This window comes from Cyclopterus lumpus, chromosome 21, assembly GCF_009769545.1.
Source record: "Cyclopterus lumpus isolate fCycLum1 chromosome 21, fCycLum1.pri, whole genome shotgun sequence".
In the NCBI taxonomy this organism is placed as follows: domain Eukaryota; kingdom Metazoa; phylum Chordata; class Actinopteri; order Perciformes; family Cyclopteridae; genus Cyclopterus; species Cyclopterus lumpus.
In genome coordinates this window covers 23,160,886-23,173,850 of record NC_046986.1, presented here as the reverse complement: position 1 = coordinate 23,173,850, position 12,965 = coordinate 23,160,886, and positions in this window count along the sequence as shown.

Below are 12,965 nucleotides of genomic sequence, written 5' to 3'. Positions count from 1 at the left end.
GCTGAAATGCCAACTGAATTAGAGCCATTGTACCTGTACGCTTTCTGAGTGGGAGGATCTAAGGAGCAAGAAAAAAGATGCAATTGAAGAAAGAGATGAGGCATAAATTCATTGGAAAGAACCCTGTGACCTTGAATAAATGAGCCCGTACTGAATTTCCCATCACTGGGTGGACTGATATTCCCTGTGAAAGGTCTGGCGGAGTGCTCCTGCTCCTCCTGCTGTAGCAGTCTCTGGCCCACTTAAAGGCCACTGGTGATTTTCTATCTGGGCTATCATTGATCCCAAGGCAGTTGCAAGCTAATGTTTGAGCTAGCTCGGGATGGTTTTAAGTTAGCTGTGTCTGGCAACACAGACCCTCACTGATCTCATCTGCAGTCTCTCTCTCTCTCTCCATTATTCCCAAGTGGAAAAAGTTTGCTTCTTTAAAGAACATGCACTGTTTGCTCAAACTTCTAACTCCTCCGAGGATTGTGCATATGACTCCGGTTGTACACAGCAGACATTTGGTGATAGGAGTGTTTGTGTGAGCACGTTTGTTTATGCCGGTTTAATTCTGTTCACATTGAACCTTTACTGCGATTGTGTCAGGGGAGTTTTCAGAAATGCTTTCGGTACTTTTTTGTCAGTTTATGTCTGTTCGTGTGTTATTGTCAAACTAGGTGATGGCACATCATCAGGACTCCAAATACCAACATAATCTTATCAGTGTTACTGTGGGCCAACTGTTTGCCCTGTGAGTCTGATGGTGTCGACCAGGAGAGAACAGGAAACGCTTCAATGCATCAGTTCTATGGGCAAAATGCAAAGGAATGCAAGATGTAAATACCCAATGCAGCGGGATCAGCCAGACCACAACTTGTAATGTTGACAGACAGATCTGCCCAACAGAAGCTGAGAGGTCACATACATCTGCCACTTCCGGTTATCTCAAAATACAAAAAGCTAGAAAGACACATCTCTCACCCAGCAGTATTGCCATCTCGGTCTTTTGTGCACGCTGAGCGTACATAACAATAAAGTATGATTATCAGATATAAATGCAAGGACCAGGATGTGACCAGAAGTCATTATCCAGAAAACACTAGGGGGTGTAGGGGTCATCGCCATAGGTCAGGACTGCTCATCTCCAGTGAGGTTTGGGCTGAAGGACTGGAGGAGCCAGCAACGTTAAGATGACATCCACTCCCCATGATTATTATATCTTCCTGCATTCACATCAAATTGTTATTTATATGTTAAACTAAATACAGGAGGCTAGTTTCAAACTAATAATAATGTACTTCTATGCTGATGATGGTGGCCTCTAAAGGAGGTAAACAGACAAAACTGAAGCGTCACCAATACACTATTAATTTAGATTGGGTATGTTTTATTTGACCTACTTCTTAATACATGGCTTATCCGCATCATACAAAAAGAAGCTGATCCACCCAACCTACTGTAAGTGGTACCCATGGGTGCAGTGTATTACAATGCAAGAGCTCCCATTTTGCATGCAGTTTAATAAAACTGTGTGATTTGCCAATGTCTACACGTGTACTGTAACAGGGTTTATGTCAGTAACAAATCTTTTATTTTTAACCCAGTAACGGTTCAAAACCAGTGACGTCAGTTGCAAGAGTTTGTCAATTCACTTTTAAGGCTACAGAAACTCATAAATATCATTTTCATTATGATTTAGTTTGTTTTGTAAAACAGAATGAACTCAGTAAGGGTAGTGACATCGAGACTAAACCTGACCTCACCGTGAATCCCACGTTAAGGACATCCTGTGTGTCATGATAACATATTTATGGATTTTAATCATCTTTACCTTGAAATGGCTGCAGCAAAACCACTTTGAAGAAAAGGTTTGTGGCTGGGCTGCAAAATAAATCAGCGTAAAATGACACGAAAAGCAGGCACGTCGTGGTTCTCGCACGCTAAATGACGAACATATAATAGTTCCTTTCCTCAGCCGGCGGTGGCCCGTCTGGTCCTGATGTTGAACTGCCCTCACAGTGTGAGAGTCCAGAGTCCTTGTGGACCAATCTGGGAGTTTATGAGACTTTTGAAGCAATACGTTTTAAGATGGAGCATATTTATGTCTATACAGTGAATGTGGTTCATGCTGTAGATGACTGATGACAGCAGATGCCTCCACTATGTCATCCTGAGGCCACAACTCAATGTGTTACAGTTGCCTCTGAGATATTCATACGTTTCCTGTTTATACTTTCATAGACAATATGCACCAAGTCAAAACCGAAATTTCCATCGATTTTCTATTTTGAAAAGAAAAAGTTTCCAAATCACTCAGTCACGGGAATCATTTTCACAGTCAATGTTGAGATCCAAAAGCTATCCCATCATGCTATTGGCCTTCGAATGAATCCACCCACAGCCCGTCAGAAGGGCTTTAATGGAGCATCCTTCTGTTGGGCATAACTCGTGTCAGTGATGAGGACGGCTTTAAGCAGCGCCGGCTGCCTCGGCTCTTCTACGGCGGCGATGAAACGCTGCACCCAATGTCAGAGAATGCCTGGGGGCTTTCACAGCCCGTTGCTCTGCAGCCAGACTCTGTTGATCCACGATGCACAGAATGCAGAAACAAGCTTTTGAGAAGCCAGAACGCCGAGCTTCATCCCTGCCTTTGATCAGAGAGGGAGGGCACCCCCGCTCCGCCCCGCCCTCCCTGTGCAAAGACCCAGAGGCTGTATTGATTTTGAATAACGCTTTGTGTCTCCTCTAGCTGCATACATGCATAATTTGTCTTCATTATGTGTTGGGCAGAGGCACGTCTGTGTGTTGTCGCTGATATTCCGGAGCGGGTTTGTTTTTTTTAGTGGAGAAGGTTAGGAAGAAAGAGAGCAAATAGGGAAATGTACACCGTGAATGCCGTTGCATAATTCTTCTTTTGACTTCTTGTTTTTCGATTATCGTTGCTGGCCTATGTGTTTAGATTGTTCAAGTAATATGTTTCACAATACATGTGAAGTGATTTATTCATGAAATGTCAGACATGAAACGTGCTGCTGCGGGGTTCATAGTGTAGCTTCCAGGTATGGCTGGCATCATTCTTCAGGTCCCCTGCCCTGTGTGGCGCTCAGCTCACAGCTCACTGGTTCACAGTGTTCCATAAGTGTTAAACATGTTCTTTTTAATTTTCTAAAGCTCCTTAATGCTTTTAAGGCTGTCATTTCCTAAAACAGCTGGACACTGCAGTTGTTAGAAAAAGTTACTCAAACAGGAAGAACTGGTGTATTTGTCATAGGCTATTTTAAATTGTGTATTAATCCACATTTGGCGCTCTGGGACCTCATTACAGAAGCTTCCTGAGTCTGGAATCGTGTTTCAGGAAAGGAATTTAACTATTTCAGGACATATTCCAGGTAGGAGTCATAAATTAGGATGGCATAGAGCCTGTGCCTGCATGAACCCTGTCCTGAATAACTATTGGTCTCTAGGGCAATGACGGTGAATATGGAACCGTGATGACACTTTATTATATCACACACAGTGCTGGTGAGCCGGATACATTCACAGTTGCGTTGCCAATAAGACACACACAGGTTGTCTCAAACGTACTGCAGGCCTACTGTCTGTGGACTCATCAGACCGCCCTTAGTCCTGTGGCACTAGCATCAACCTGCTGGAGGCTTTAACCAGCTGAGAATGTACGAGGAGGATGAGCCTTCCTCTTCCTCCTCCTTCTCCTCTTCCTCCTCCTCTTCTTCCTCTTCATCCTCCTTCTGCTCCTCCTCCTTCTCTTCCTCCTGCTCTTCCTCCTCTTCCTCCTCTTCCTCCTTCCTCTTCTTCCTCCTCCTTCTCTTCCTCCTTCCTCCTCCTCCTCCTCCTCCTCCTCCTCAACAACAACTAACATTCTACTGAACCGCTACAGTTTGGGGCAACAGTGTGTTGTTATAATAGACTGTGAAATGTTCGCCCTTATTCAGCTCTGGAGGAAATAATTATTATGATACCATACGACACAAAAAAAAGTGAATAGCTTTTCAATCTCTGAGCCTATCGACTATCATTTTGTGGAAGAGATAATATGATTGCTGATAAATAAATAAAATAACTAGCTTCATTTCCATAGCACCTTTCATACAAGAAATACAAAGTGCTTTTCCATGAAGGTAAATAGACAGAATGAAATCAAAACACTTTTATCGGGGAGAGGGCGGACAAGATGGCGGAGTGAGCAGTCACGTAGTTTTGACCTCTCAACCTCAAAAATCATGATTTAAATAAATAAATCCAATATAATATAGAAGGGAATAAATAAAGAGGTCGGATATACAAATAAAACCAGAGGTGATAGAAAAGGAAGAAAATGGAATCAAATGCTGACAATGAAGTGCGGGGCGAGAGGAACGTGGCAGGAGCAGAGCCAGCTAGCTTAAATCAGCTGATTGACTTGCTAACACCCATAGCATAGGCAAACAACTGGACGAGGTGAGAAAGGAGGTTAAAGAAGTCAAACAAGGGATAAGTGATGTGAGGAGAGAGGTCAAGGAAGAGTTCGACAGGATCCGGAGAGAAACTGAAAGTAAATTCGAAGGGATTAATGCAGACATTAAAACGCAGCATGACCACATGGAGGAAGCTCAAACGCGCATAGCTGAACTGGAGGAATGGCAGACAGGAGCAAAGAGTGAGATGCTAACTATGACGGCCCTGACCCAAAGGATGAAGGAGAAAATGACGGACCTCCAGGGGAGGTCGAGGAGGAATAATATACGCATTTTTGGCGTACCGGAGGGCACGGAGGAGAATTCGACAGGCAAGTACCTGGAGCGCTTCCTAACCACCGAACTCGAATTGCCTAGAGACATCCCACTCCAGATACAGAGAGCACACAGGGCCCTGGCGCAGAAGCCACCTCCGAACGCACCCCCCAGATCAATTGTAGTTAACTTCCTACAATTCGAGACCAAGGAAATGGTGCTTAGCCATGCATGGAAGAAGAAGATTCATGTGGGGGGATTTTTTTTCCGACCATGATTATGCAACTGAAGTGGTTCAGAAGAGAAGGACATACGGGGCCATAAAGAAAATACTGAAGGAAGAAAAGATACGCTTCCAGACCCCGCTGACGAAGATGCAAATTCACTGGCCAAGCGGAGCCAAGACCTACGACAGCGCAGAGGACGTGGCGAGAGACATGGAGGAGAGACATGGAGGAGAGAGGATACGAGGTGGGTGTCACGGGAGAAAGCACCGCGACCGCAGAGAGGGAAAAAGATCCAAGACCGGGCAGAATGGCAACAGGTGACCCGAAGCAAGACGGGGAGGACGGCGGCGGCTGCTGCCAGGGAGAAGCTGAAGGGCTTTCAAAGAGGGAAATGAGTCTGACGCGCTGTCCTGAAGGGATGTTTTAAGGGACACGGAACCCAGCTGGACGGCCTATGAGGCATGTCAACGGACCTCTGCTAAAATACAAGGTAACTGAAGCCGAGTGAGAGAGACTGAAACGACAGAGTTGGACATATCTAGACTGAGAGGAACCCTACAGAATGGGTTGGATTTCAGGTCTAGTGAGGGGCCCTTTCTTAGAGGAAGGATTCCCCCTCAACCTACCAACGGGACTTGGGGGAGACGGTTGTATTTAGTTTTATTGCTTATTATAATTTCATGTTATGTTTTATTGCACGTTATGCAATGGTAAATGTTCCTTGTGTATTCAACCTACTGTTATTCAGGTCGCTTAATAGGGTTATTGACTTGGGACTAGATGGGTACGACTGTTAGACTGGTGTCACTTAACGTTAATCGACTGAATACCCCCAAGAAGAGAGACAAAGTTATGATGAAATTAAAGAAGGACGGAGCCCAAATTATATATCAGCAGGAGACTCACCTTAACAAAGTAGAACATGACAAGTTAAAGAGATACGGTTTTAAGGGAGGTCCCAGAAGGGGTGTGACGATTATGATATCAAATCAGATGCAATTCTGGTCGATATATGGAGGTACCTTCACCCACTAGAGAAGGATTTTACACACTATTCGGCGGTGCATAAAGTACATTCTAGAATAGATTACTTGTTTGTGGATCCAGGAAATGTTCACAGAGTGAAAGATTGCCACATAGGGGGTGCAGATGTGTCCGATCATAACTCTTTGTGCCTTGACATGGGCATCACTAACCGAAGAAGAATAACTAATTGGAGATTGAATGTGGGTCTACTGAATAATGAACAAAGGAAGGACAAATTCAAATCGGAAATACAGAACTACGTTACGGAAAATGACAATGGGATGGTGGAGCCAACGATGGTTTGGGACTCCTTGAAGGCAGTTATGAGAGGCAGATTAATCTCGGAATCAACCTACGCAAAAAAAATGAAATTAGAAACGTATATGAAAAATACGGAAAAACTGAGAATTGGAAAGAGACTGCCAGAATTCGGCGGGCTTGGACACACAAAAGAAAATAAAACACATAAAACTAGAGATAGATAAACATCTAACAGAGGAGATGGAGCGGAAGATTCTGTTCTGTAAGCAAAGTTATTATGAGATAGGCCCGAGAGCCACTAAATTATTGGCAAGACGGACCCGTAAGCAACTCGCAACTAGTCAAATCCATAAAATTAGGGACCCCCTTACGAACCAATTGATAACAGAGCCGGAGGATATAGAAAAAACATTCCAGAGATATTATGAGGAGTTGTATACACAGCCAGAGTCTCCACAAAGAGAGGAGATTAATTCCTTTTTAAACACACTAGACCTACCAAAGATAGGACAGACACAGAATGATACCCTAACAAGGGATATTTCAATAGACGAGGTAGTGGGGGCAATAAACAGATTGAAAAATGTGAAATCTCCGGGGAGTGATGGATATCCGGCGGAATGGTATAAAACATTCAAAGACGAACTGACTCCGCTGTTAGTTCAATCGTTTAATTGGACATTACAAAAAGGCAAATTGCCACCAACATGGACAGAAGCAATAATAACGGTCATACCTAAACCGGGGAAAGATAGGGAATTATGCGGAAATAATCGACCAATATCATTACTAAATGTGGACTACAAGGTATATACATCTATTATTGCTAGACGATTACACGACTTTACACGGGATTTGATTGACGAGGACCAAACAGGATTTGTGAGCGGGCGACAGACGCACGATAACATTGGGAGGACTCTGCACATCATAGATCAGGCAAACAAACAGAAAAGAGACACGATTCTGGTTAGCGTAGATGCCGAAAAGGCGTTTGACCGGGTAAATTGGACTTTCCTATTAGAGAAGTTTGGATTCAACGATAAATCAATACAGATTATTCGGACTTTATATCAACGGCCTACAGCTAGAATTAAAATAAATGGAAGCCTATCCAACAAATTCGAGCTACAGAGATCAACCAGACAGGGATGCTGTTTGTCACCAACCCTGTTCGCAGACTTTATTGAACCACTGGCCCAAGCCATACGCGAAAATAGGCAAATACAAGGGGTGCACAAGGGAACATAAGGTCGGCCTCTTCGCAGATGACGTCATTGCATTCCTTGCACGGCCTAGTGAATCGTTGCCTGAATTGTTAGACCTCTTGAACGCATATGGACAGCCATCAGGATATAAGATAAATATAACTAAAACCCAAGTGCTCACTATCAATTATACACCACCAAAGGAGATCAGGGAAAAATACAATTTAAATTGGAATCTAGGAATTTATCAGGACTATATAGGGCAAATTATGATAGGATTAACCGAAAATTATTAAAAGATATACATAGATGGACCACCCTAACATTGGATTTTAGCTCAAGGTTTGAATTAATAAGAATGAATGTATTACCCAGACTTTTGTATTTGTTTCAAGCATTACCAATACAGATACCTCAAACACAATTCATAGCATGGGACAGGATGATATCCAGATTCATTTGGGGGGGGAAGAGGCCAAAAGTGAGATTCAGAACTCTCCAGCTAAAGAGGGAGAAGGGGGGCCTGAGCCTGCCAAACCTGAAAGAATACTTCCACGCAGCCCAGCTGAGATATGTGTAAACTGGACTATGAAGCAAAATAGAAAGAAATGGAAAAATCATTTGGAGTGTGTCCGATACAGAGTATAATAGGAGATAAGGAAACATTTAAGAAGGTTAGAAATCAAATGGATTCGATCACAAAATTTACCTTGGAATTATGGTTCAAATTACTTAGACATAATAAGGTGGAGAAGAACGCACATTTATTGAAATGGGTGGCTTTTGATAACAGTTTTAAACCAGCTGGGCGCGGTGGGCGGAGAAGGGCATTACGGCATGGTGCACACTGGTGGAAAAAGGGAGGAGAAGGAGTTTTCAAGACCTGAAAACAAAATATGACCTGGATTGACGGGAATGTTACAAATATTTACAGGTATGGGATTATTATGGGAAACGGATTGAACAGGAGCTCTCTCTAGAAGTGAACAAGGTGGTACAAGTAATGATTGATGCATATAAAGGGAACCGGGTTAGGACTAAAACTACACTATATAAGGCATTGATGAATGACAAAAACGCAACAGGGTATATAAAATAAAAATGGGAAAGAGAATTTGATATGGAAATATCTGAATATGAATGGGATAACATGTGGGAAAAACACAAGACAACATTAGTTTTTCTGGAAAAATCTAATAGGGTTCTTTATCACACCTAAAATATCAAACAATTATTCTGAAACAAGAAAGTCATGTTGGAGAAATTGTGGGTCATCTGAAGCCAACCATGCACATATATTCTGGAATTGTCACAAAATAATAGGGTTTTGGGGAACGGTCCATAGGATAACACAAGATATTCTGGGATACAAATTTCAAATGAATCATAAACTGATGTATCTGTGTATGCACACAGAGAATGATGTACATGATGGGGACTTGTATCTATTCAAGATACTCATGGTTGCAGGTAAAAAGGCCGTTACAAGAAAATGGGGGACGGATGATATACCCACACAGACCCATTGGGTGGACACAGTGGGGGAAATAAACATTATGGAAAGACTGACACACAGACTACGGCTGACGGGATCACGGATGGACAGTAAATGGAGGAAGTGGACTCTATGGCAGTTGACACAGACTTGATATGACAGCAGGTTTTTCATTTTTCATTTTTATTTCTGGCTGTCGATGTTGTTGATGACTTGTATTGGTGTACTTATTGTTGAATAAAAAGAAAATGGTAAAAAAAAAAAAAAAACACTTTTATCGGAGGCAATTGTAGACCTAAAATGCTCCACTCAGAGAGTTTGACACTGACAGCAGAATGTTTAGCTCTTTATTCTTTCTCAGAACACTTGTTTGAAACTGGTTATTCGGGCTTTCATTAAAAGGACATCTTCTGTCTGACTTTGTGGATGTGAAAGTGCTGCGGAAGAAAATAAACCGCAAGCTTTAAATCATCCCACTTTATTTGAAAGGCTGGTGGGTTACCGACTGTAATGATGCGCCTACAATACGGGAAACCCCAGCTGTACGTTCCCCACAGACTGCTCTCTAACAACAGTGGTCTAACTTGGACTGCGGGACTGGGGAGTGTAATTCACCTGTCACCTGGGGAGCACCTGCATGTGCTCACCAGCAGGCGTCCTTCCTCCCACTCCCTCTTTCACCTCATCCGACCCTCGACGTGGACACAGTGGTGAATGAATGGCACTGACTGCAACATGAATGGCATCACAATGTCCACAGCAGGGTGCCAGGCGGTTGTGCCACCTGACGGCTGCATCAGACCGGCTCAGTGAGCCCCCCCCCCCTCCCCGCGCGCCCCCCCGCAAGACTTTGAGCCCGCTGCAGCTCATTGTGATGCATTTAGCCCCCAATCAGTCAACACGCATTCATCCTGTCTAATGACATAATTAGAGCTATTACTTTGATGCACAGTCAAAGTCTGGGACACAAATGAGACAAAGATATTTAAGTTATTATGGGGTCGTTGTACTTTCTGCTCCGAATATTTCTCCTCTTTTCTCAGCTCTAGATCATGTTGAAAGGTATTGTACTTTCAGAATGCAAAGGCTTGGCATCACTTTCTACGATGCACATGTCTATATACAATATAAACATACTTAACATTTTTTATTACCTGCTTATAACACTGTTATTAGTGCACTCCTACACATTTATCATTCTTTATAACCATATACAACACATTTTCATTACTATATCATAATAATTCAAACTTTTTTACTTTATTTTACAAGGGTCCTTGTGTATTATTATTTTATAGTTGTAATATATTATAATCCTTTAAAAAAAGATTATAATCAATGTTATAATGCATTGCAATCTGAGCTTTAATGCACTATACAGTAATAAGTCATTGTTTGCTTGAATTATGTTTACATTTTGTAATGTTGCATAGATTTGATTATTTTTTACACTTATAGAGCCACTTATAATAACCTAATATTGCATCAAAAAACATTGTACTGTTTTACAAGTATGTGTCTTATAATACAATATGTTATCAGCAATTATGAAGTATCATGATACTAGCATATTAGTCATAACGAAATGCTTCATAATGCGTTATTATTATAATAAATCATTATAAATATTAACGTGTGCTTAACACAATGCTTTAGCAGATTATGCATTATATGAATGTTTATAAAGCATTATAGACATGGAAAATAGAAAGTACCCAAACGGTAAATGTGCTGTTTTAATTATGAGATATTTTTCAGAATGATCCCACTCCGTCTGATGTTTACACACCTCGGGCCCATCAAATTCACCATTTTCATGTCAGCGTTCATAGCACTGGAATCCTCATATTGATGCTCATATGCAAACAGCGAGTGTAAAAAATAATTGCTGCTTCAGACAGACTTCAACACAGAGCTCGGCCTGTCTGGTTGTGGCAAACAGACCAAGTAATAGATCAATCAATAGATGTAGCTGAGAACGGCTGGGAAATATCATTAATATCTCAAACAGCTTGATTTATTTTTGTAATAATCGTGGGGGAACCTTCAAACCCCTGCAATCATTTGGCCTTTAATGAAAGAGGAGAGCGATCAAAGAGAAATCAGCAAGTGTGCAGTATATGGCTCGGAGAAAATCATATCACATTTATCATTATGATGTTCACGCTGCTCGTGAAGACAGAACTAAACTTGAACAAACAATGATAATACTCATCTTTACTACTTACTTACCAGTATATTGTTGCACATATTATACCATTGTACTGTACTATATTAAGTATGTGTTAATGATTATGATTTGTAAACCTTTGAGCAATAGATATAAGTATAGTTGGCCCAGATATTTGAAAACTCTGTTCATGTTCATAAAATATATCTGGATGGTTAATACATCATTTGTAAATTTTAATAAACATTCTTTAGATAGATAGTTACTACTTTGTTAATGGTTAATAAATGGTTTCTTGTGCATCATTCCACGCAATGTTTATATATGTTTTACAAAATTCTTAAAGTTTTACAAATCAAGTATTTGTTAATCATTAACATATAATTTCTAGTATCTGTAAAATGTAATATGTATTCAACAATAAAAATGTAATTGCTATCTCTTATAGTTATGATTTCTTCTCATAATAGAGAAACATCAATAATTACAAATCATTTTTAATCATGGAATAATTATTATTTAATTATTCAAAAGTATACTAACTGTTAACTGACGTGTAATTAACCATGAATTGACCATGTATGAATGTGTTTTATTAGTGTGAGCGGAGCACTTCACTCCGCGTGGTGGCCGGGTGGAGTCGCTCCGGCTCGGCCACGTGACGCTGTGGTCATGAAGGGTTCATGGGCGGCCCGGAGTTCCTGGATGTCTCCACTAAATGGCCCAAGGGTCATAAATACTTCAACAACAGGGGACGCCTCAGCAGAACAGCTCCCCGGGGCTCCCCCCCCCCCCCCCCCCCCCCCCCCACATCCCCATCCCCCCCACTCCACCTCTGCGTTTCAGCGTGTAGTATTTCACCCTCGCAGCTACTCACTGACTCTACCATATAATTCACACCTCACCTTAGCAATTACCACACTAATGCAGAGTCACTGCACGGGCAGCAGCATGTTCGGCTATTAACAATAAAAAGAGCCAATGGAGAGTCTTATTTCACTATTTATTGAGAGAAAAAAACACATCAAATGCACCAAAGTAAACCTCCAAACCTATATCTTTTAAAGCACTGTCTTTGATCTCGCCTGCTTCAATGTGACGCCGACGCCTTTATTCTAACGGCGCCATGCATGGGTTGTGTTTGAAGCGCGACGCCGAGCGCGGTACCCGCTCCGAGATCCTCGGCAGACCTTAAACAAGCTGCAGAACAAGCACATCTCGAGGAGAGAAATAACAGATCCTGCAGCAATCCTCCTGCAATCACTGTGGCTGTAACTCATCTGTATAGTAGACATGGATCCAGCTGTGAATGTGCAGTAAGTCATCAATCGGAAATCGTCTGAAAATACAGATTGTTCCAACCCACTTTCATGTCCTCCGATATGAATAGAAAACTGGTGTTTTTTATCTTCCGTGTGCATTCTGAGGGCTGTATATACTTATTGGGTAGTATATGTAAGAGCAAGGGAAGAAGAAAAGGTTTTGATATGGAAGGGGATTTATTGAGATTATATATAATTTCAAATGCATGATTTATAAACGAGAATGCCTTTGGGAAATTAAATATGAAGTACTCATTAGTGCAGTTTTCAAGGTGCTAAATTCCAAATACAGAGCATTGTTATGATCAAAGATCGCCTCCACACAGCTCCTAACGATGCTAGTAGCTATCGATGCTAGTAGCTAACGATGCTAGTAGCCAACAGTGCTGACAGCGGTAACAGTGCAAACAACAGCAACAGCTGTTAACGGTAATGACCTGAGGAGGAACCGGACAAATTATAATATATTCAAATGAAATAAATACACAGAAAATACCTGAATAATAATTATACAAACACAATATAAAAATATCCAAACTAA